Here is a 23165-nt window from a genome sequence, read left to right on the forward strand (position 1 = left end):
ATGCACACCAAACACACCACACACACACACACACACACACACACACACACACACACACACACACACAGATATACCTCCCATGATGGGGGCATGCAAAGAGAACACCTAACCCAGGTGTGCTGCTCTCCCTCAGGGCAGAGTACCTAGAACTGTAATTATTTGCTTTCTTACCTGCCTCCTTCACTACCTTGTGAGCCTCCCTGAAGCAGGGCCTGTATCTTTTATTTCCATATTTCTGGTGCCTAGGCCATTGCCTATCTCAAAAAATGTAACATTATGTAAAAAAAATTTTTTTTAATGTTTGTTTATTTTAGGGAGCAAGAGAGACAGGGCACAAATGGGGGAGGGGCAGAGAGTGAGGGAGACACAGAGTCCAAAGCAGGTTCCAGGCTCTGAGCTGTCAGCACAGAGCCTGATGCAGGGCTCGAACTCACAGACCACAAGATCATGACCTGAGCTGAAGTCAACACTTAACTGACTGAGCCACCCAGGTGTCCCTAAAATTATTTTTTTTAAGTAAGTGAATGAAAACAACCCTTTGAAGTAGGAGTATTATCTGTATTTTTCAGTTGAGGAAACAACTCAAAACTTCAACTGACTGCATTCAAGGTCAGACAATTAATGCATAGCAGAAGAGGAACCTAAAACTGACCATTTGCTTCAAAGTTGAAGATTTCAGGGGTGCCCAGGTGGCTCAGTCGGTTAACCGTCCAACTTCAGCTCAGGTCATGATCTCACAGTTTGTGGGTTTGAGCCCCGCATCAGGCTCTGTGCTGACGGCTCAGAGCCTGGAGCCTGCTTCGGATTCTGTGTCTCCCCCTCTCTCTGTCCCTCCCATGCTCATGCTCTGTCTCTCTCTGTCTCTCAATAATAAATAAACATTAAAATAAAATTTAAAAAAAAAGTTGAAGATTTCTTCTGAAATGTTACAGCTGAGGGATTTTGTGCTAGAGATGCCCTTCATATCCCTCCTACTGTCACATCCTCTTCTTAGAAAATAAAGCATCCACAGCCTTGGGAGGAGAGCAGTTTTCCATTCAAAATGACCCAGTCTTCAGCCATGGTTGATGGGCTTAGGAGTAGACATCTGACCCAGGAGGAAGCCTGGTCAGACCATCTTTCGTGGGAATCTAGAGAGACTGCAACAGTTGGCTGCATGCACTGGGCCTACAAGGTGGCAGAGAATAAGGGCAACTGAGACTGATATTTGGAGACTTCTGTTTTGTGTCATGTGATTATGGTCTAAACCCAGGTGGCCACTAGTGTGGTCAGCTGAGGTCCGGTAAGAGAGTCCACACTTTGCCACCTAATGATCTGCTTTTGAAAATAAAGGGGTGCCTGGGTGGCTCAGTCGGTTAAGCATCTGACTTAGGCTCAGGTCATGATCTTGCAGTTCATGAGTTCGAGCCCCTCCCTCCCCACCCCCGGCCTCCATGGGGCTCTGTGCTGACAGCTCAGAGCCTGGAGCTCGCTTCAGATTCTGTGTCTCCCTCTCTGTCTGCCCCTCCCCTGCTCCTACTCTGTCTCTGTCTCTCTCTCAAAAATAAACAAACGTTAAAAAAAAAAGAAAAGAAAAATTTCATCCTTTTAAAATTAGCTATGCACCAACACTATTGATTAAAATAGACCTAAAGAGCACATGAAAAATTGAATTATAAATATTAGTATTTACACAGTTGGGTACCTTTCTCACTACTTCTTATGATTATTTCATTAACTTAATATCATCTGGGTTCTTCCATACATTTCTATTCAGCCATAAATAAATACAGCACACAGTTATAACTATATATACACCTGTTAAAGGGTAAGTCGGATTATGTCACTTCTCTGACCTATAAGGCACTACATGATACACCGTCTGTTATTCCCATTATTCTCATCTTTGCTACATGGCCTCCATATTTTTCAACATGCCAGGCACATTCCTGCTCCATGGCTGTAAGAGTTTCCTAGGACTGCCATAATAAAGTTCCACAAACCAGGTGGCTGAAAACAATAGAAATTTATTGTCTCACAGTTCTGGAGGCTAGAAGTTAAAATATCAAAGTGTTGGGGTGCCTGGGTGGCTCAGTCACTTAAGCGTTTGACTCGGTTTTGGCTCAGGTCATGATCTCATGGTTCATGGGTTCGAGCCCATGTCAGGGTATGCGCTGGCAGTGCCGAGCCTGCTTGCGATTCTCTCTCTCCCTCTCTTTCTGCCCCTCCCCCACTTGTGCTCGCTCTCTCTCTTTCTCTGTCTCTCAAAATAAATATGTAAACTTAAAAAAAAATCCAAGTGTTATCAGGGCCATATTCCCCCTAAATCCTGTAGTGGGGACTCCTTGCTCTTCCTGGTTTCTAAGGGTAGTTGTCAGTCCTTGGCATTCCTTGGCTTGCAGCTGCATCACACCTCTGACTCTGTCATTACATGGCACTCTTCCTAAATATCTGTCTCTGTGTCCTCTTATAAGGGCACCAGTCATTCATATTGGACTGGGCCCACTCTGATGACCTCATCTTAACTTGACTCTATCTGCAAAGTCTCTATTTCCAAACAAGGTCAAATTTCACAGGTACCAAGGATTAGGAGTCCAATATATCATTTGGGAGACACAATTCAACCCATAACAATGGCCTCTGTCATTGTTCCTTCTGCCTGTAATGCTCTTTCCCCAGATGTCTGCATTGCCACCTTTTCACTTCCTTCTGGTCTTTAATGTCACTTTCTCAGTGAGGTCTTCCTTAGCCACCTTAGCTGAAATGACAACATCCATCCCCCTGTATTTCCTAGTTCCTTCCACTGCTTTATTTTTCTCTTTAGCATTTGTCATTAGCATATGTTGTATTTCACTTATTTTTATTGTTCATTTTCTGTCTCCCTTGATATAATGTAAACATCCACATATGGAAAGCAATCTGTGAAACAGAAATTCATGGTGTTTTTTTTGAGAGAGAGTTAGCATATTCTGCTTCCTGTTGAAAAGTAAAACTCTGGCAACATGTTTTTTCTGGTCCTGGGGCTCCAGGTATAAGACTGACAGCCTCTGTGGAGAAGGGGGTTTACAAAGGACAGAGAAGATAGACTTCCAGAGAATGAGGAAACTCTGGTTTATTACTAACAGACCATGCTTGGTTCCAGAACAGACAGGGCAGGAAAATATTAACTTTCTCCAACAATCAAGAAGCCAAGAAGGAGATTTACTGAGTTGGGACTGAAGGGAAGTAAGATAATGTGTCTTTTTTTTGGCCTCCCTGGATAACTTCAGATCAGGATCTTAATTGAAAAGTAGAACTATTTTCTTTATCTGGCTTTGCCATGGACTGGCTGTGTGACCTTCAGCGACATTTTATCCTTCTCTGGGTCTTCGTTTTCTCACCTCAAATGAGGCAGTTGAATTAGTCTCTTCAGTCTCTTCCAACCACACCAGACTGTGTCACCTTAAACTCTAATGTCCATGAAGGTGGGTGACCTCTTGTTTCCCTCCAGGTACCTAGCACCTAGCATAGGGCCTAACATGTAGTAGCACCTAGCACAATAGTGGACCCTCAATACATGCTGGCATAGAATGAATAGATGAGGATTAAACAAATGATCTAGGTAACTTTTGAAGGAGAGGGAAGACAAATCAAGGAATCTCATTCCATGGAGTCATATAGAAGATGTTTCTAATAAACTTGAAATCTTTATTGTAACCAAAAGGCCATTTCCTGAGATTTGTTTGAAATATTCAGAGCACCAGACAGTGGAGTACAAAGTTATTTAAATCAACTCTGTGCCCCTGAGGGCCTTACGGTTTTGTTGGGGAGACAGGAAACACATACCACAGAGGCTAAACAACTACAGAAGGGATCATCCGCAGAGCTTTGGTCAGTGGTACTTAGATTCTAAGAGTTCACGGTTTTCAGGGTTCCTGGAGAAGTCTGAGAGGGAGAGACCAGCTGAGCGACCTCTTGTGGTCTCAGCTCATCCATTCCAGCTTCTGGACACTTTCTGCATGCCAAGCTGACCAAAAAGTGCAGCAGCAGTGGCCCTCATCCACTGTCCTGTATACCCCCTGGAGCCACAGGCAGGTAAAAAACAAACCACCCTCTGCTCTCCTGTCCTGTCCCAGATTCTTTAGTCAAGTCAGAGTTTTGCCCAATTCAGGCCAAGAATTGCTCTGTATCAGCCAACTCCCTGCAAGTCAGCTGACTAATGGTTTTCTATCTTCATCTGAAAACAGCCTAGAAAAGTCTTGAGTTTATGGAGAGTTCCTCTGAGTCACAGCTCAGAAAATCCTCTATATGTCATCCTATTTGATTTTATAAAAGCCGTCAGCTTTTAGAGCAGAGGAGCCGCCTCCCCGTTCTTAAACAAAGTGAATGCGGCTCTGGACCTGAGACAGGCAAGCTTGTCTTCTAGTTCCAGCTGCCTCACTTAGGGACAGTGGGTGTTTGACACGTCACTTCTTTCTGAGCCTTAATTGTCTCCTCTGTAAAGGAAGGGCTGTAACAACACTACAAACACCTTCACTCCACCCCCCCCACCCCCCACGACCACAGGGTTATTCTGAGAATTAAATGAGATCACTTATGTGACATCATTCTGCACTATACAAGTGTACCTTCTCTTTATTATCAGATTTCAGCTTTGATGACTCATTTCAGACACAGTTCTCGACATATGTGGCCTTCACTTAGCCCTACCATCAATGATTTCTCCTTCATTTCTTTCTCTTTTTTTCTAGAGAAATTATAAAGCTGGTGCTATGCATACTCCTGATGGAGTCTCCTCTGGTACTTTACTTGACATCATTTGGGCTCCACTCTGCCTTCATAGTGGGACCTACCAGCTGTTACTCCCTCACTCAGACAGTAATTATTCCAGAAGTTTTCTCCCAGCCCACACTATTACCATGCAAACCTGCATATCTAAAACTGGCATGTTTAACAGTTGATCTAGTGTCATGTGGAAACCCAAATAACAATACACAATAAGAGTCAAGAGTCCTGTGTTCCAGAATCAGCATTGTTTTTGATCACCCAGGGAGCTCTGGGCTGTTCAGTTTGATAAACATCTATTCAGGTCAGGGGAGTATGGGGGATGTGGTCTGCTGTGCAGAAAGTCTAAGTTTTGTAGGTCACACAGAGATGTAAACCTCCACTAGGAACAATATCCTCTACAGTGGCTCACATATACACAAAATAAGGGTACACAGAGGAGGGGATAATTTAATCAGTCTTTAAGGGTCATAGAGGCACCACTTCAGAGAGGAGGTGACATCTGAGCTGGTCTTTGGAGGAAGGTGAAGGTTTTGTAGGGCCAAGAAGGAGACGTGGAAGGAAGAACATTAAGATGTGAACAAAATCAAATGATGGAGAAATGAGAAGAGTTTGGTATGGTCAGAGCATGGGATGTATGGTAGGGAGGGCAAGAAATGAGGCTCAGAAAAGTTGGACTGAGGCTGTGTGGGACCCTGAGTGCCAGGCTTCAACATCTGGGCTGTATTCTCACCAGCCCTTCTTCAGCCAGGGTTCCACAAGAAAACTAAGCCCTCTTGGGGTGCCTGGGTGGCTCAGTCGGTTGAGCAGCCGACTTTGGCTCAGGTTATGATCTCACGGTTCATGAGTTTGAGCCCCACATCGGGCTCTGTGCTGACAGCTCGGAGCCTGGAGCATGCTTTGGATTGTGTATCTCCCCTCTCTCTCTGCCCCTCCCCTGCTCACACTCTCTATCTCTCAAAACTGAATAAACATTAAAAAAATTAAAAAGAAAACTAAGCCCTCTTGACCTCAGGCATCCCCTGTACAAATGAATTTCTTCCCTTTGTACCTAGAACAATACCAGTTATGCACCATCCTGGGGAGATAACTGAGAAAACAGTGACTTAAATAATTTTCTGTAGGGGTTGATGGTCACGTGGAAGCCCAGTTGAGAAAGGCTGCTAGGCAATGGCAGGTCATCCAACATGTATAGAAAGCAAGTGACAACCTCACATGTCATAGAAACATGCCTCTGGTGACAATGAGAAGAATATTTAGAAAGAGTGCAGGTAGAATAAAATTCTACTGCAGTAATTCGGGGGGGTGGGGAGTGATGACCAGGGCTCAGGATGATGACAGTAGAAATGGAGGAAAGGGATATCCAAGAGACATCTGGATGCAGAATGGATGGAGTAATTCAGGGCTGCCTTCCCTGGTTTCCCAGCTATGGCATGGAGTTGCTTGCAGTCTGGAGCCTTCCTGAAGAGTGAGAAGTTCATCAGCTACCACCCACCATGGGGGTGGTGTGTGCTGACACTAATCTGGACTTTATTGTGCTCTGGTGAACTCTGCACTGCCTGGTAGGCTCTGAGTTAGGACTTTTCTCTTCATACCCATCCCCCTCCTTGCCATGTCAGCCCAGTCCTCACAACTGACCTGCAGCCTAATTCCCTTACTCAGCCCTACATTTCCCTACTGGGACAGAAGCCTTGCCCTGAACTCTAGACTGTTTGGCTGGGATCCTGACGCTCTGTTTTCCTCTTCCAACCCATTCTTCCAGGGGGCTGGGTCTGCTCCCCGTGCCCTGGTCCCCCATATCCTGCAGCAGTGTTAGTATGGCCAGCTCCAGTGCTGCTTGATCCCAGCCTCCTCCTCCTGTCAGACAGGCCCATGTTGCTGAGGTCCACCATGCCTCCCACTTAAACCCACCCGAGTTCAGATATCACCAAACCTCGTCTGGGACCCGTGAGCTCATTTGTAAGATAGGGGGTTATACTAGGTGACTTTTAAGGTAGCTCCCTTCCAACACTAACATCCTGTGTTTCTAAGTAGGCCAACTGTAAAAGAAGTCTGCACTGGCACAGAACAATTGAGGCTGGGAGCAAGTGAGTCAGACTCAGCAAAACTGTCAAGCTAACTGTGAACCCAGGAGATTAGAGTGTAGCACGCCACTGGGCAGACAGCAACTGAGACTCAAACCACAGATTAGCATACCCAGACAGCTGTGTGGACAAGATGACTGATACCACACCTAGTTTATTAGTCACATTCATGTTCAAGGAATTAACAACGTCATTCTACATCCCCCCAAAAGACAACATTCATTTATGACCTAAAGCTATTTCCTTTGGTGATTATAACATTACCTTTTCTCATGGTTAGTACTGGTCATTTGGGATGAAATATTAGCCCATTAGTATTTTGCCCATTTCCTAGAAAGAATCATCTGGTAAGTATTCCCTGAGGGTCAAGCTTTACTCTCAAGACTTCCTAAGTTCCTCCAAGATGCTTCTCAGGGTGTGTGAAAGAAAAAACACAGATCTTTGAAGACCTAGGTTTGAATTCCACAGCTACTCCCTAGTCATGTGGTTCTGGAAAAGTAAATCTCTTTGAGCTTTGGAAATAGGATAATACCTGCCTTGCAAAATGGTAGCCCTGATTAGAAGTGCCTGGTATGCAGAAGCTTCTCAATAAAGGAGTTCTCCCTTACACCAACCCTGCTGCCTTCCATCTCTTCAGGTCTCTTTGCTCTCAGGATTGTTTCTCCTGGGCTTGCCTAGATTCTTCCTCTCTTTCCCACAGGAGCCTACAAGATTCCTGCCAGTCCACGCAAGTTCCTGCTCCAATTTCAGACCTATGGTATGCTGAGTGAGCACCAGTACTTCCTGGAGTAGGGGCTCCCTGCTTCCCCACCCCCGTTAGGGCTGAGCAATCACAGGCCAAGAAAAAAATCTTGGTCAGAAGATGAGATCATAGCTGAAGTCTGTAAGAGCTCCATTGTCTCAGCTCCAGGTCTAATACACTGAAGATGTGAATGTCAGTGCTATAATTTAGTATAGGGCCAGTCAGGAGATTCTGAGAGACTATGCTGAAGTGAGGACATGGGTAAAGTAGGATGTCTTGAAGCTGCTGAGCACAGGATTCAGCTGTGGGACACACATTTTAGGCTGCCTAGGGTCTAACATTCTTGGTTCCTTCTTCAAGGGATTCTAATATCAGGGATCAGTACAGACATGGGCTGTAAGAGCCTTTGAGATCATGTAGATCTACTTTCTTTTATACAAATGGAGAAACTGAGGCTAGAGGAAGAAAATTACTTTCCACATACAGAGAAAGGGCCAGAGTGGCACTTGAACCCAGGTCTCCAGATTCTGTGTCCATAACTATGTCTGTTATCCCATTATCCTATGGGGGAAAAAACCCAGTAAATTCTTAAAATTCAACACATTGTGGATACTTAATAAATTGGATTGTTGAATAACATGTGGAGAGAATGTTTGCTAACAGGATTTTAAAGAAGAGAGCATTCACTGATTGACCAAATATTTGTTGAGTGCCAGAAGGTAAGGACTGTGAAGGATATTGAATGTCATGCTTAGGAGTGTGATTTCTACTTTGTAGGCAACTTGAAGCCATCACAGAGTTCAGAACAGAGGATTGACATGATCAGGTTTGGAGGATCATTCTGGTAGCAGGGGGGAGGATGGACTGGAAGGCGTCAAGAAGGTGCATGAGGAAGTAGGAAGCTTAGAGCAGTCCTGGATGCTTGATGGATGTCCAAAGAAGGGTAGTGGCAAGAGAAGATTAGCATGGCCACTGCACAAGGGTGACACAGGAATTTGTGAAGCGTTCCATAATTAAAAAAAAAAAAAGAAGGGTAATGGCCGTAGAACAGACAGGAAGCAGGAGAGCCAAAGGCCATTTCCTAAATACAGTGAATGGGGCCTGCGGTCAGTGGGATGACAGGTGAGGCCAGGTGGGGCAGAACGCGGGGCCTGAGGCAAGCCAAAGTACTGCTTCTCAAGACCCTAGACCTCTGCCCAGGCTTCCAGGCTACTCAAGCAGGCTCCACTCATGGCGGGGCAATGTTTGATGGGCACAGCACTGGGCAGGCTGCAGGCTGCAGGCTGCTAACAGTCATTAATGGCCACTGGGATTCTGATGGTGATAAACTGCTGGCATCTGTTTCTCCAGCAAAGTGCAGCAGAAATGGTTGGCTGTGGCATAGAGATAAGAAGTTCTGTTAGAAGTGTTATTTCCCCAGAGGCTCCCAGTTAAGGGTAACACTTTTTACAGAAAATCTTCTAGTTTCTACACCTTGGCTGGACAATTTCAATTTACTGGTACAGGTAAGTGTCATCCACTACAGCTACAGAGGTTATTTTAACAGTTAATAGCAGTGTCAGGCAGCCTGACTCCAGACTAGTCCTCACTAGCTATATAAACTGGAGCAAGTTACTAAATCTCTCAGTTTCCTCGAGCATATAATGAGGATCACAGTAGTACCTTTGTGAGGGTTGTCCTCATGACATGAGATAATGCATTTGAAATGCTCAGTACGATGCTTGCCACAGAACAAGCGCTCAGAGTCAGCTATAGTTAATTTTAATAGCTCTACTGAATTATTTTGTAGCATGGAATATATATTTACAAAGACCACTTTTGTAAGTATAAATAAAATTTGTGTTCAACATTTTTAAAAACTTCTTGTTGGGATTTTGTGTTTTAACTAAATTTCAAAGATTCATGGATGAGGAGTGGGACAGAACACTGGATACATTCTATATGTAGATTTTACGAATGTGCAATAAAAGCATTTTTTTTTTTTTGCTTCCCCCAAATTTGTGTTCAAAAAATGATTCTGGTATTGATTTTCTGGGTGGCTTTGAGTAAGTCCATTTAACCTTTAAACTTTTTTTACTTCTTTGGCAAAATAAGTGGGCATAGTTTACATGGTTTGAAAAGGCCCTACCAATTCTAAAATAGGTAACTGGAATTATTTTTTCTTTTGCATAGCAACAACAGCAAGTCAAACCCCCGTTTCTAACGAAGGCCTAGAACCCTTCAGAATTATCAGGAATATTGCCAAGAATCTAACTACCATCTTTACTATGAAATGTACGCTTATTTATCCAGTAGTTTGACAAAGTATAGCTGATCTGGAACATTGGGAAGGTTATTCACAATGTCATAGCTGACAAGCAGAAAACTGGACACGGAACTTGAGTTTTCTTGTGCTTACTCATCTTTGGGGGAAAGTGGCCATTTTTTTTAAAATTCTCTCATTTGTTCATTTTTAGTGTCAAAGTTTCTCTGTGAGTGATTTTTGGTGATAAGCTCATCAGTTTAGCAAAGTGCAGGGAATGGGTGGGTAAAGATCATCTTTGGGAGCACACCTTTCAGGTCTAGCCCCAATTGTCCCTGCAGCCCTTTCCCACTCCTTTGTTTTCACACATTTAAAAAAAAATTTTTTTTTTTTTTTAAATTTACATCCAAATTAGTTAGCATATAGTGCAACAATGATTTCAGGAGTAGTTTCCTTAGTTCCCCTTACCCATTTAGCCCATCCCCCCTCTCACAACCCCTCCTGTAACCCTGTTTGTTCTCCATATTTATGAGTCTCTTCTGTTTTGTCCCCCTCCCTGTTTTTATATTATTTTTGTTTCCCTTCCCTTATGTTCATCTGTTTTGCCTCTTTTTTTTTTTTAATTTTTTTTCAACGTTTTTTATTTATTTTTGGGACAGAGAGAGACAGAGCATGAACGGGGGAGGGGCAGAGAGAGAGGGAGACACAGAATCGGAAGCAGGCTCCAGGCTCCGAGCCATCAGCCCAGAGCCCGATGCTGGGCTCGAACCCATGGACCGCGAGATCGTGACCTGAGCTGAAGTCGGACACTTAACCGACTGAGCCACCCAGGCGCCCCAGGCGCCCCATCATATGAGGACTTTAAGAGGACTTTAGTCTTTCTCTGACTGACTAATTTCGCTTAGCATAATACCGTCCAGTTCCATCTACATAGTTGCAAATGGCAAGATTTCATTCTTTTCGATTGTTGAGTAATACTCCATTATATATATATATATATATGTATATATATATATATATATGCCACATCTTCTTTATCCATTCATCCATCGATGGACATTTGGGCTCTTTCCATACTTTGGCTATTGTTGATAGTGCTGCTATAAACATGGGGGTGCATGTGTCCCTTCAAAACAGCACACCTGTATCCCATGGATAAATGCTTAGTAGTGTAGTTCTGTTTTTACTTTTTTGAGGAACCTCCATACTGTTTTCCAGAGTGGCTGCATCAGCTTGCATTCCCATGTTTTCACACATTCTGATACAACCAGACTGACCTCGGCTGTTTCCTCAGATCCTGTGTGTTCACTGCTTCATATTTTACTAATGCTGCTCTCAACCTGGAAACCTTTCTTTCCTTTTCCCTGAATTCTTCCTCCACTCTCACTGCCAACATTTATATGTTCAAATCCTCCCCATCCTTCAAGGCTTAGTAATGTTATGTCTCTACAAAGTCTGGGTAATCTTTCTCCAAGGATGCATTGAATATCTCCATCAGCTGAGCTCCCAGAACTGAGATATGAGCTTCTGATGTACACCTCTCAGATGCTCCTGGCACCCACAATAGCACAGTGGTTGTGCACAGGATCTGCATCACACCACTTGAGTTCAAATCCCTACTGGAGCCTTAGCTGTGTGTGATCTTGGGCAATTTATAAGCCTCTCCATGTCTCAGTTTCCTCATTTGTAAAATGGAGCTAATGGGAGCACCTACTTCATAAGGGTTTTGTTAGGTTTAAATGAGCCAGTACATCCTAGCAGCACTATTGCTGGGTCATAGGGTAGATGCATAGGGGTACTTGTACCCCAATGTTTATAGCAGCATTTCAACAATAGCCAAATTATAGAAAGAACCTAAATGTCCATCAACTGATGAATGGATAAAGAAGATGTGGTTTATATATACAATGGAATACTACTTGGCAATGAGAAAGAATGAAATCTGGCCATTTGTAGTAACATGGATGGAACTGGAGGGTATTATGCTAAGTAAAATAAGTCAGTCAGAGAAAGACACATACCATATATTTTGACTCATATGTGGATCCTGAGAAACTTAACAGAAGACCATGGGGGAGAGGAAGGTGGGGGAAAAACATTACAGAGAGGGAGGAGGCAAACTATAAGAGACTCTTAAACACTGAGAACAAACTGAGGATTGATGGGGGTGGGGTAGGGGACAGGGGAAGGTGGGTGATGGGCATTGAGGAGGGCACCTGTTGGGATAGGCACTGGGTATTGTATGGAAACCAATTTGACAACAAATTATATTTAATATAAAAATAATAAATGAGTCAGTACATGTAAAGCATTTAGAATAGTGCCTTGCCCACAGTCAGTGTTTAATAAATGCTAGCTATTGTTACTTTCTCCTTCTACCTTATTTTATACGTATAACATCACTAATGTTGCTTCCTTGACTCTCAACTCCTTGAGAGCAGGAGGATTTGTGTCTGTTAATTTTTTGTAGCTCTTTTTATGCCTAGAACTTAGCACACAAAGCTAGTTATCTGACAGATTTTAGAAAACTTAGGCCTAAGTCTTTCCTACCGTTTTATCCCTAATATTCACAAGGTGACTTTAACCATGGAATAAGCGATTCCATGAATTAAAGAAGTTTGTTGTAATTAAATGTCAAATTGGACATTAGACTAAATAAACAGTCTGTAGTCAGTTGCATGCTAATGCACATGGAAGGCCAAGGCCTTTTCAAGAATATTACATGTGGTCTGCAACTATTTGACCCAGGGCCCCCAGCTCCTGGCCCTGGTCCCATTCCACTGCACTAAGCAGCCAGATTCGATTACCTTTGCTTCCCATGGCCGTGGGTCAGCCTGGCCCCAGCTGGCCATGCACAGCAATGACCAAGGCCACCACAGAGTGCAGTTCACTTTGCAGGAAGCAGCCTCACCCATGATCCATAGACAGATTGGTGAACAAATATGTACTAAACGAAAACATCATGTATTACTCGTGTGGGACAAAGTTCAGTTGTAGTCAAGACTACAGGTCCAAATCAGATCTGTTTTTGAGATATTTTCCACATCTTTTCCAGATATTTTTCACATTTTTGCAGAGACACTTCTTGGTCTGTGATCATGGATTGGTGCCAAACAGCAGTTTACCCAACACTGTGATTCATTTATTTGTTTACTATACACTGTTTGACTTTTCTCATATTTGCCTTTGGCTGAGGACACTCAGCATGTGCTTTACATGTCTAAGCAGTCAGGCTTTTTAGTATTTTTGGATCTTAATAAAAAATTGGTTCTCCAACCTGCCTCTATAATCTGGGAACACAGCCAAAGGTAACAAAAACACTAATGTGAAAAGATACCTACACCCCCATGTTCATGGAAGCATTATTTACAATAGCCAAGACATGGAAACAACCTAAGTGTCCATCAGTGGATGGATGGATAAAGAAGTTGTGGTATCTATATACAATGCAATATTATTCAGCTGTAAAAAAACCCAGGAGATTCTACCATTTGCGACAACATGGATAGACCTTGAAGGCACTATGCTAAGTGAAATAAGTCAGACAGAGAAAGACAACTATTACACGATCTCACTTATATGTGGAATTGAGAAAAAAAATGCAAAAAAACCCCATAAAATAATAAAAGAAGATCAGACTTGTTAGCAGACGCGGGGGTTGGTAGGGAGAATTAGAGGAAAGTGGTCAAAGGGTACAGACTTCCAGCTATAAGATAAAGAAGTACTAGGGATGTAATGCATCACATGGTGACTGTAGCTAACACTGTCAGATCACACACAGGAAAGCTGTTCAGGGTATAAATCCTAAGAGTTCTCGTCATGAGGAGATAACTTGTTCCCCTTTATTCTTTTCTTCATACTGTATCTATATGAGAAGACAGATGATAGCTTAGCTTACTGTGGTCACCATTTCACAATATATGTAAATCAAACCATCATGCTGTGCACCCTAAACTTATACAATGATGTATGGCAATTATTTCTCAGTAAAACTAGAAAAAAATTCAGACCAAAGGCTAGGATTTTTCTAATAATAAGCCAGGGACCACTCATTTTCTTTTTAGCGAGTATTAACTTCAATTGAGTCCTTCTCTTCTGTGAAATTGCACATTAGTGCTAAAACATAATTCGGGTCAAGTATAATATCAGCTGCTGCTGTGTCATTAATAGTTCCAAGTTCATGAATAAGAGCCATACAAAGTAGCACAGGCTCAAAGAAATGGGCCTGGAGAAATGAGGCCAGACAGGGCCCAAAGAAATCAAGATATAAAATGCTGCCTTCTCTCTGTTGTCAGAAGCAGCATTGCCTTCCTCACAACTAACCTTAGCTCAGAGGGGGTACTGAAAGTCTCAAAAGTTGGTTCTCCACCCTGACTCTTACGTTTGCTGTTCTTAACTCTAGAATGGCATTCCATTGGCAGAAGTTTGTTCTAGAGACTTCGGTCCATTCCTTTACTAATTCATTCATCCGTGCAATGTTTATTAGTGCCACTATGTGCAGGATCTGGGGAAAGAAAAGTGAGTAGGACAGAGCTTTTTGTCCAGTATGAAGGCAAAAATAGGGATATGGTTAAAACTCTATATGTTTGAGAAGTGTTATGATAGAGCTTTATGAATGGGACTGCGGGAGAAGTAGGAAGTAACCCCAGAGACAGGGAGTTCATAGAAAACCATGAGTGAAGGAATGATGAGGTCACATACCTCACAGAGGACAGGTAAAGTGAGGAAAGACAATGTTGAGTACAGATACCTCTGACAGGTGAATGCTTTAAGCTGGCTGGTGCTTACAAACAAGTAAAATGTGCAGCAGGCTTTCAGGTTCACAAGGTCACACCATCCAAAAGCTGGACAGAATTTATCCCACAAGCTAAGAGTTGATAGGGAAGTGAGTGAGAATAGACAGACTGGCACCTGGGCCCCTGAAGGGGATGCGTGAAGAGGGCTCTTGGTTTGGAGGAACAACTTACGGCACTGGGTCCAGAGTTGGAGGTGTCCTGAGACTGGCACTGAAAAAGGCGGTCAGAAAATGCCAAACAAACTTTGCCTATTTGGTAATTTGGGGGAAAGTGGACACTGGCTTAGTTGTGTGCAGTGAGGTCCCAGATGGAAGCCATAAGTTAAATCTGGATTAATGTGGTTTATTTGATTAAAATAGGCAAAGCATGTGTTTGTCTTCAGGGCTAGAAGACTTGTTGAAGTCTCCAGTTCTAATCATTCCTGTCCCTGCACTGTAACCCCAAGTAGCACATGCTCTTCCTTCTACTCAGAGTATCTCTGCACCCTCTTCTTTTTTGCTCTTCAAGGCTTAAACAAGTGTCCCCTACTTCCCTGATGGTTGTTGAGTATGCCTGCCTCAAGCTCCCATAGAAATCAGTACATCTCTCTCACTGGGTTAGCACCCATCACACTGGATTGTCCCTGTCTGTTGACTTTCCTGTCTCTGCCTCTGCCAGGCTATGAGCTTTCTGAGGGCAGAGACTACCTTCCATCTCTATCCCCAGGACATAGCCAGACTAGAACAGTAGCTGCTGATGTATTTCTGTGGTTCTGTGGATGGACACATGGATGGATGAGCTGAGCAAGTGGATGGATGACTTGCCCAAATCAATATGAACTTGCATTCTCTTTAGGAATACAGACCTCAGGGAGTAAATGCTCAGAAAAATGTTGAACATGTTTTAATGTTGTGGTGAACCAAGATAAAAAGCAGATGCCTTGGTCCAAATCAAACATAGTTGCAATGTGGTGTGCTTTATTTTCCTGTTCACATGAGCACTGTAATTTTAGGTCAAGGTTTGCCTTAGTAGGCAGGTTTCAAAGATGTGGAAGGAGGAGCCATCTAATCGAAAAAGCTCAAACCAGGAGCCAAGAGGTCTAGCCTCTCTTCCTGAGACCCTACCAACTTCCTGATTATGTAACCCAGATGAGCTTCTTATCGTCATATGCTTCCAGTCTCCCAGCCTCCAGTCTTTCCCCTTTGCACACCATCCTTCACCCAGTTATCTTTCCTGAAAACAAATTAATCATCTCATTTTTGCTTTAAAACCCCCTTTGTCCCCAGAGCAAAGTCCTAACCCTTTAGCAGGCAAACAAGATCTTTTTAGTATCTCTCAGGACTGATGGTCCTTTATCATGTCCCTTTTATTCTGTTACTCCCTGGTTCTCATTCTTCTAACCAAGTTCTTTTGTGCCTATGTTTTTCCCACACACTGTCCCCAAGGTCAGCAATGACTTTCTCCAACTCATTTCACCTGGTGAACTCTTTCTCATTCATATTTTAAGACTCAGCCAATGGAGCCCAATGGTTGGTTCCTCAGCAAGGCCTCTTCTAACTCCTTCTGACAATGTGAGCACCTCCTCCACTCTGCTCTGACAACATTTTCTATTGTTTACCTTGGATGGCTTATAAGTCTAATAGAAAGTGTTTGCTTACTTGTCCATCTCAGGGGCAAAATTCTGAGTTCTCATAGGTTGAGGCCATTGTTCTTATAACCCCCCCCCCCCCCCCCCCCCCATTTAGCTACTAGCACTTAGGAAGTTTCCCAATATATACTGGTTGAAAAAAATCAAACTAGTTACATTGAATTTTACATGTACTGTCTTTCTAACTGTGGCTGTTTTCACCTCTCATCCATTTCCCCATGAAACTTGATAATAAAGATTGGTTTGTTGAGCACTGATCAGGCAGCAGGCACTTTTCTATACCCTTTATACATGACAACTTCATTTAATCCTTATCTCAGCACTGCAGAGCAGGCATTACTATTCATCTTACTCTACAGATAAAGAAACTGAGGCTCAAAGAGGTTAAATATCTTTCCCAAGTCTTCAAGAGAAGACTCTCCAGCTTCAAAGCCTATGGCCTTTCCATAGCATCATCTGCTTTCTCAAAGGTCTGCACCTGGTAGGTTCTGACTTAGTGGTTTAATTGCTCTGAATTACATTGAACAGGACTGAAAGAGGCTCACTCTGACTTCCAGCTGGGGATTGGCCATCTCCACAGCCCATCCATGAAACCCTAGACAGCCACATCTAAATGTTGGCGTGCGTGAAGACAAAGCCCAGATCCTTTTCCTGGCAGGAAGCTATGTCTTCTAGCACATGGAACCCCACTGCATTTCCTGGGATCAGACGGAGTCCTCAGCACAGAGGCCCACTCATAGTTCATGGGTTTGTCCCCAGCGTCCAGCCCAAAAACTGTCTTCTCCCTGGCTCCCTGGAGAATGAGAAATTATTGGCTTCTGGAATGTTTTTCTGGTCACTGAGCCCTCAAGGTGAAAGGTCTCTTGGATGGAAAACAACAGGCCAAGTTTACCCAACCCAGCAAGGCGTCAGGCAGCCCCGAGGCACATTCCATCAGGTCCCACAGAACAGCTGGGGCTTCTTCTCTTCAGCTTGATACCTGCCCTCAAAGAATGGAGGTCTTCCTGCCCCACTGCACAGCTGACATAAAGCAGAAATCTCACTGCAGAGCTCCCTTCAGGCTGGAGACTATGCAGACCCTCAGAAATATTCTCCTTTCCTTCTGCTTTCTACTGTTGCTCTAAGACTTCAGCTTATGAGGGGAAGAGAGTCTCACAAAATGAAATGTGCTCCTGTCCTAAAAATGCCCCATAGCAATAACGTCAGAAGGGGGAAGAATATTTATATATTTACATGCTCACAGTATATAAAATGGATATTACATGCCAGCCATTTTACATACATCATCTCATTTAACCATCACTATAATTATTTTTCCCATTTTAAAGATGTGCAAACTGAAAATGACTCAAAGCTAACTGCAGCCTATTTCCTTTCACTGATAGAAGGGATATTGTGAAACCCTGGATCCTGCACCTGAGAATCAGTGACTAGAGCTCAGTATGAGCGTGATGTGTTACGTAGCTACACAGGTAGTGTCCTTGCATTAGTCACATCTGCTCATTGTCTGAGACTCTGTGATATCTTGCCCTGTGTGTCCCTGCTGGAATCAGGAATTCTATCTGACCCCCAAACTCAGCTGTCTAGTACTAAGAAAAGGAAGCAGTTTGAGTTTTACAAGAAGAGCCTTAAACTAGGAGTTTGAGTACATTTGCTTGTGTCCCAGCTCTATTATTTAATGTATGTGAGATCTTGCCTTGGTTTTGTCATCTGTGAAGTGGGAATAATAATGATTGATTTTCTGTTTTGGGTTTGTGATGATTAAATGAGACATTGCATATGGGGTATGGGAAAACCCACAGAGACCTGGCCTATTCCTAAATGAATCATGTTCTTGTCCACTGTCCCTTTTATGGAGCTCCATCATGATTGAACAGCATTCTATTCTTTATTTTTTTTTTATTTTTTATTTCTTTAATTTTTTTTAACATTTATTTATTTTTGAGACAGAGAGAGAGAGAGAGCACGAACAGGGGAGGGTCAGAGGAAGAGGGAGACACAGAATCCGAAACAGGCTCCAGGCTCTGAGCTGTCAGCACAGAGCCTGATGTGGGGCTCAAACCCACAGACCGTGAGATCATGACCTGAGCCGAAGCCGGACACTTAACCGACTGAGCCACCCAGGCGCCCCACATTCTATTCTTTAGAATAATTTTCCTTCTATCCCCCTCCCCCATAGGCTAAATGAAGACCAGTGTGGTATAGAGGAAGAAGCACAGACTACGATTTGGATTACTTGGGTCTGAGTATTGATTTTATCAATTATTGGCTGTGAGATAATTGAGTCACTGAGCATCAATTGCCTCATCTGTTGAGTGGGGAAAATATTAGTAGTTATATTCTAGGGTTACCATGAAGAATACATGAGTGCACCAACACTTTATAAATTCTAATGTGCTATACAAATGCAAGTTATTCATCCCACAAAGTTTTCTGACCATCTGCTATGGGCCAGGCATGTGCCAGGTTATGAAGATCCAAGGACAATAAGACACAGTATCCATTAAACTTCATCTGAGGAGGAGACAGAAGCATACACAGGTAATTGCAGGTAATTACAACGCAGTGTGGTAAGTACCACTATAGGGAAGGAGTAAAATGCTTGAGGCACAGAATAGGGGCACTGTATTAGTTACCTATTGCTGTAAAACAAATTACCCCAATACTTAGTAGCTTAAAACAACAAGTTATTATTAGTTTACATATATTCTAGGAGTCAGGAACCTGGGAATGGCTTAGCTGAGGTCAAGCTGTTGACCAAGGCTATAGACTCTGAAGACTCTCTAGAGCTGCAGAATCCACTTCCAAGCTCACTCCTGCAGCTGTTGGTAAGAGGCTTCAGTTCTTTGCCATGTGAACCTCCCCACAGGTCTGCTCAAGACTTGACTTTCTCCAAGGGAAGTCATCCAAGAGAAAGCATGTGTGAGAGAGCACCAAAGATTACAACCTAATCTTAGAAGTGCTGGGTTATCATTTCTGCCATTTCTGTTCATCATAAAGACCAACCATGGTACAATTCAGAAGGGGAATATACAAGGGTGTAACTAGCAGGGGGTGGGGATCTTTGGGAGCCATTTTGGATTCTTGCTCCCACAGGTACTAAACACATTGGGAGAGAGGAGCCAGGAAAATTGTCTGGAGCTTAAGCTCAGGTGTATTTTTACTGCTTCTTGTCATTTCTGCTGGATGCTGGACTGGTAAGAGAAAACATTCTTTTCTATCCAGATTATTCTGCCATTAAGTGGAAATGATATTGTAGAAAATGTCGAGTAAACACAGAGCTATCAAGAAGTGGTAATGACTCAACAAAATAAAAACCTTCTGCATAGCAAAGGAAACAATCAACAAAACTAAAAGGTAACCTGCTAAATGGAAGAAGATATTTGCAAATGATGTATCCAATAAAGGGTCAGTATCCAAAACATATAAAGAATAGATTCAAGTCAACACTTAAAAAAAAAATAATCCAATTAAAAAATGAGTAGAAGACATGAACAGACATTTCTCCAAAGAAGACATCCAGATGGTCAACAGAATCAGGAAAAGATGCTTAACATCACTTGTCATCAGAGAAACACAAATCAAAACTGCCATGAGCGATCACCTCACACATGTCACAATGGCTAAAATTAACAACACAAGAAACAACAGGTTGGTGAGGATATGGAGAAAAAGGAACCCTTATGTACTGTAGGTGGGAATGCAAACTGGTATAGCCACTTTGGAAGACAGTACAGAGCTCCTCAAAAAGTTAAAAATAGAACTACTTTACAATTCAATAATTGTGCTACTGGGTATTTACCCAAAAAATGCAAACACATTAATTCAAAGGGATATGTGTGCCATTATGTTTATTGCAGCATTGTTTGTAATAGCCCAATTGTGGGAGCAGCCTAACTGTCCACTAATAGATGAATGGATAAAGAAGAAGTGGTATATGTATATGTGTGTGTATATATGTAATATCATTCAGCCACAAAAAGATGGAAATCTTGCCATTTGAAACAACATGGATGGAGCTAGAGAGCATAATGCTAAGCAAATATGAAAGACAAATACCATACGATTTCACTCATGTAGAATTTAAGAAACAACAAATGAGCAAAGGGAAAAAAAAAAAGAGAGAGGAAGAGAGAGAGAGGAAGACAAACCAAGAAACAAACTCCTAACTATAGAACATAAACTGATGGTTACCAGAGGGGAGTCAGGTGTGGGGATGGATGAAATAGGTGATGGGGATTAAAGAGTACGATTATCACGATGAGCAGTAAGTAAAGAATTGTTGAATCACTGTATTATACACCTGAAACTTATATAACATTGTACATTAACTATACTGGAATTAAAATAAAAAGCTTAATAATAAAAAAAGGAAGTGATAATGACTTTGCTGGTGTCTAGCTCGGTCTTCAGGGCAACTGTACCCTGGTGAGATCAGTTCTCCAAAGGCCCTACTATGGCCCTTAAAGTTCATAGCCTTCCTAGAGCTGACCAATAACAACTAGCATCCTTCCCTATTACAGTGCATCTCACATGGTACCACAATTGTGATTTTACGTGTCCCATATCCCTTTAAACTGCCTTGAGCAGGCAGGAAAAATGTCTGTCTGGTACATAGCTTGTCCATACATAGCTTGTCCCAAATCTGGTATGGTGCCTGGCACTGTGCCTGTTTGATAAAAGAATTAATGGAAACTGAATGAATACAAGATACACTGTAAATATCATAAGGTCTATGCACGTAAGTAATTATCACAACATTTAAGAAGTTATGCTATGTGTTTCCTGAGTATCGGGTTCTATGTTACATGCTTTACATATATTATTTCATTTAATACTCATCACAATCCTATGCTAGGTATTATCATCCCCATTACACATATGAGGAAACTAAGGTGACACGATTAGAAAATGACAGAATGTGGATTTGACCCCAGGTCTGTCAGACTCTGAAGCCTGTGCAACTAATCATATTTGGTAGCAGATCTTCTCAAACATACAAACAAAAAATTGCAGATCTCAAGGGTTTTGGTAATTAACAAACCAGATAAAAGAAAATTAAATAGTCTTTAAGGAACAATGTGATGAATATCTGAAAACCAAGTCCGTCTCTCTCTCCCTCTCTCTCTCTCTCTCTCTCTCTCTCTCTCTCTCTCTCATACACACACACACACACACACACACACACACACACACACACCCTTTATTTTTCCAGGAAAGCCCAGCTTAAGTCTCACCTCTTCCAGGAAACCTTCTTTGACTCATAGTGATGCCTGTCTCCCTTAACTCCCACAGCACTTGTGACAGAGCCATTCAGTTGATACTAACCATATGTAGTCTTGATTTGCAGTATCTTTTTTGAAAGTTATTTATTTATTTATTTATTTATTTATTTATTTATTTAGAGAAGGAGAGAGAGAACAGGTAGGGTGGGGGCAGAGAGAAGGAGAGACAGAATCCCATGCAGGCTCCGCACTATCAGAGCAGAGCCCAATGTGCGGCTTAAACTCATGAGATCATGACTTGAGATGACGTGACATGACATGATCTGTGGGATCATGACTTGAGCTGAGATCAAGAGTTGGATGCTTAACTGACTAAGCCACCCAGGTACCCCTGCAGTATATCCTTTTTACAACTCAGATCCATGGCTTCCTTCCTTATACAGTGAGGGAGCTGGACTACTTTTGAATGTTCTCTGGCTTGCACACTGTAAGAGGTATTTCCTGACTCCCATTGGCACAATCACCTCCTTGAGGGGAGCACAACATGGTTGCATGTGGCAGGCCCTCACTGACGGCAGAGCTTTTACCTGATTGTGTTGGAAGAGCCTGTTTTCAACCATCTCCTGACTACCCTATAAGTTCCTGGGGGCTCCTTATAATGTCCCAGCACCCAGCACAGGGCCTGGAACAGAGTGGGCTCTTTATAAATGTTTCCTGGATAAATACATGAGTGAGTGAATAAATGAAGTGGCGGTAATGACTGCAGCATTAACGAAACCCTCTAATATCATTGGCATTATTAAATCAACAGTAGTAATTTCTTTTACTTGTTTGGTGATTTGACCTTCCCCAGGCAGCATCTTCTTAAGACCTTTGTCATCCCAGGGCTTTCTGCCTACAGGACCAGTATGGAACATTTACATTCAGAGTGGACAGAGCTGTAGACACATAGACAAACTTTAACTTGGCTTGTTCCAGACTGCTTGCCAACTCATCACTCTTCTGTTTGGACTCATTACCACATTCTTTATTACAAGATACTTTTGGAACATGAGGCAAAGCCCTTGTCTACAGCTTTATTTGTTCTGGTTGCATATGTGATCTGCTTGCTTTCAGATGCCATCACCCATTTCTGACAGTTGGGCAGGGGGTTATGACTTCATTTCAGCACTAGGATTTCTCCTGGGCCCCGTGGTCCAATGGGAACCGTCTGGGAAATTTCCTACAGCAGCTGCTTCCACACAGGGAAACAGGATAACAGGAACCCTCCTACTGATCTTCATCAATGCCTTTGATAGGATCCTTACTTGTTTAAGCTTTTCTCTACTTTCTGCCTTACATCGGTAAGAAATATAGCTCAGCGGTAAAGAGCATGAGTCTTATACTTAGAGATGGATTTTCATCCTGGCTCTGCTTCTTATTAGCTATGTATGTTGGGTGAATTATTTCTTTGAGCCTTAACTTTCTCATTTGTGAACCAGGAATAATAATGTTATCTACCTCATAGGGCTGTGGGGATTGGAGTAACGCTGCAAAGAGTTTAGAATAAAGCTTGCAAATAATACACCCTCAGTCAATGCAGCTATCATAATTCACTATTAGTTAGTGTGTCCACTGCTCACAGTGAGGATAGAGTGGCTAGTGAGAGGCTGCGGTAAGTTTTCATCATTACCATCAACATTTGGATGGAAAGAGAAAGAAATTCA

The 23165-nt window shown here is 42.6% G+C and overlaps 1 protein-coding gene and 1 pseudogene across 10 annotated transcripts in view; one reads left to right on the forward strand and one right to left on the reverse strand.

Annotated features, from left to right (window-relative positions):
• The window catches only part of EED (embryonic ectoderm development), a 193406-nt gene that overhangs the window by 90624 nt on the left and 79617 nt on the right, over positions 1-23165 (reverse strand). The window lies entirely within an intron of this gene.
• Positions 8521-8586, forward strand: LOC111556814 (annotated as a pseudogene).

The sequence above is a fragment of the Felis catus genome, chromosome D1, assembly GCF_018350175.1.
Source record: "Felis catus isolate Fca126 chromosome D1, F.catus_Fca126_mat1.0, whole genome shotgun sequence".
NCBI lineage: Eukaryota > Metazoa > Chordata > Mammalia > Carnivora > Felidae > Felis > Felis catus.